This window comes from Eubalaena glacialis, chromosome 4 (genome assembly GCF_028564815.1).
Source record: "Eubalaena glacialis isolate mEubGla1 chromosome 4, mEubGla1.1.hap2.+ XY, whole genome shotgun sequence".
NCBI classification, from domain to species: Eukaryota; Metazoa; Chordata; class Mammalia; order Artiodactyla; family Balaenidae; genus Eubalaena; species Eubalaena glacialis.
This window is the reverse complement of record NC_083719.1, coordinates 99,617,161-99,620,137: the sequence shown is the minus strand read 5'-3', so window position 1 is coordinate 99,620,137 and position 2,977 is coordinate 99,617,161. Positions and strand designations below refer to the sequence as shown.

General features: G+C 31.3%; 1 non-coding gene across 1 annotated transcript; it reads left to right on the top strand.

The window, feature by feature from the left end:
* Nucleotides 1–2,666: 2,666 nt before the first annotated feature.
* Nucleotides 2,667–2,773, top strand: LOC133091594 (U6 spliceosomal RNA). Its single transcript, XR_009700930.1, has one exon. It is a non-coding gene; the product is annotated as a U6 spliceosomal RNA (small nuclear RNA).
* The last annotated feature ends 204 nt before the right edge of the window (nt 2,774–2,977 follow it).

Below are 2,977 nucleotides of genomic sequence, written 5' to 3'. Positions count from 1 at the left end.
AAATGGTGACTGTAATAAAGCTTATTTGAGAAATAGATTTTGAAGACAAACTCCAAAGGATAAAAAGGAATTATTAATGAAAGAAACAGTAGCAGTAAATTGTTCAGACAAAGGTAACAAACATGTGCAACTGTCATAAGATGATAAAAGAAGAATGGTGCATTTGAGGAATACAAAGACTACTGGGTTGGCTGCAGTAGAGAAAACAAAGGGGTGAGTGTCTCAGGTTGAGAATGGCGTGCAGGGACCACATCTTTCAGAACCTTAAAGGCCATGTGAAATTCTAAATATTTTTCTGAACAATGGCAGATATTGAGTGGACTTAAACAAGAGAGAAATGTTATGTCCAGCTTCAATATGAAGAAAGAATGGGGAAGGAACAAGAATGGTTATAGTGGGACTGGTTAAGAGAGTATTGCTATGGTAAAGCAAGAGATGATGGTGGCTTAGAATAGAGTCAAGACAGTAAGGAGAGAAGAAGATAGGTTAAAGAGATACTTAAGAGACAGAATTAAAAGGATTCATCACTTTAATGAATATAAAGAGTAAGAGAACAAAGTATTGGGGATGCCTTTTAGAACTCTGGGATTGTCAAACAAGGTAGATGCTGGTGACACTGACTGTGATGGAAGAGAAGCAAATTTTAGATATATTTAATTGTATTGGTCTATTAAAAATCAAAAGAATGATATATATCTAGAACTAAGAATTGGAGTTTCAAGAAGTGATATATGCATGGGAGTCATCAGCATGTGAATGGTCAATTAAACTATGTGATGGATGGGACAGCATATCTCAAGAAAGGGTATTCTGAGAGAAAAGGGCTAAACAAACAGCCTATGGAATTGCAGTACTTACAGTTCAGATATACAAAGAGAAACTGGCGAAGAAACCTGATAAATAATGACCAGAGACAGAAGAGAAAAACTAGGGGAATATAAGAGAAGCCAAGAAGAACCAGAACAAAGCAATAAACTGCTTCTTATCGAACAAATCTCGGGGGAAAAAAAGAGGAAAACATAATTACTGAAAACCAGAAATGTTAAGCAGGGGTTAACACAAAACTTAAAAAAAAGAACATTTATAGATTCATAAGAAATTATTTTGCTTACCTCTGTGCAAAGAAATTTAAAAACCTGGAAAAATAAGCAATTTTCCAGAAAAAAATATAATTTACCAAAACCAACTCTTGAAGAGAACATCATTTAAAAAGACCAAACCATAAAAGAAATAAAAACTTTTGTCAAGCATCTGTCACAAAAAACTACTAGTCTAAGATTATTTTTCACAGGAAGGTGTACAAAACCAAAAAGAACAGAATTCCAGTTCTATTTAAAATGTTACATAACATAAAACAAAGAGGAAACCTTCAAAGTTCTAAAAAATAAGGACAACATTGGCACCAAAACTCATAATAAAATATACCAAAAGGAAATTAGAGATAAATTTCAGATGTGAATATTAATTGAAAACTTTCACATAAAATATTATCGAACAGGATCCAGAGATATATATTATGATTGTTTTGATCTTTATTCTTGTAATGCAAAGGTGATCCAATATTAGGAAAATTATTATCAAAGTTCATAACATTAAAATATATTGGGAGAACAATTATAATCATCACCAAAGATCCTAAAAAGGCATTTCACAAAATTAAATATCTTCTTTGATAGAATATAATTAATATGCTAGGGATAGGTATATACTTTCTTAAAAATGGAAAATATTTTTATTTCTGTCCAAGAGCCATCTAAGCAAACACCCAGTATGCTGCTTTCTGAGGATACATGAGATTCTTTTAAGTCAAGAACATGAAAAGGAAGTCCACTATCAATATTTAACAATTTTATAACCAACATAATCAGAAAATAGAGAAAAAAAAGAGCTATGAACTTTGAAAGTAGGACTTAAAACCATTCCTATTTGCAAATGATATGACTGGAGAATAATACATTGTGGGGAGCCCAGTATACTCACAAATATCAGTAGAATAAATAAGAGCATTCAGCAAGTTAGCAAGATAAACAATTAATATAATTAAAGTAAATGCTTTCATATATACAAACAACTGTTTAGAAGTTATGATTGAAGAAAAGACAAACTTTCTAGCAGAAAAGACAAACTTTCTAGCAGCATGAAAAAGTACTAAATACTAATAAACTCAATAAACTTATACCAGTAGTGATAAAATTGCCTATTAAATGAATGGTTTTGGTGCAAAAATAGAGTCAGATACACACTAGGATCAATTTCAAATGGTTCAAACATTTAAATGTAAAGAAATGATTTTATAAAAGCTACCAGGAGAAAAAAAGAGAAAGAGAGAGAGAATTATTTTACAATCTCAATGGGGAAAAGGTCTTTCTGTGATTGAAAATTTAGAATCCATAAAAGAAATTATCAACAACAAAAAACACCTCTACATGGCAAAAAACAGCATACTGAACATCAAAGGATAAATGATAAACTGGGAAAAACATGTACAAGTCACATCACAACTGATTTCCATAAGTTATAAAGAATTCCAAAAAAATAAACAGGAAAATAGACAAAGGAGATGAATAGAGTTTTTATGAGAAAATTTTAAATCTGCAAATGGCTCTTAAACATATGAAAACACACTGATTTCATTCACAATAACAGTCAAAATACAAGTAAACAGAGTGCTTACTTCTGTAGCACATACAACAAGAATTGAAGTGATCCAGGAAAATTATCATAGTTCCTGTGCAAGGATGACATGCAAATGCATGAAGCATCCCATATTAAAACAAACAGAGATGCTATTTGTAAGCATCAGTTTGACAAAACTTCAAGAGTTTTAAAACACACTTGTTTTAAAATGCTTAAAACTCTCATTCATTGCTCATGAAAGTATAAATTGGTACATTCTCTATGGAGGGCAATTTTGAAGTATCTACCAAAAATTATAAGGCATACACCCTGTGAGCAACCAATTCCACTTCTAGGATTG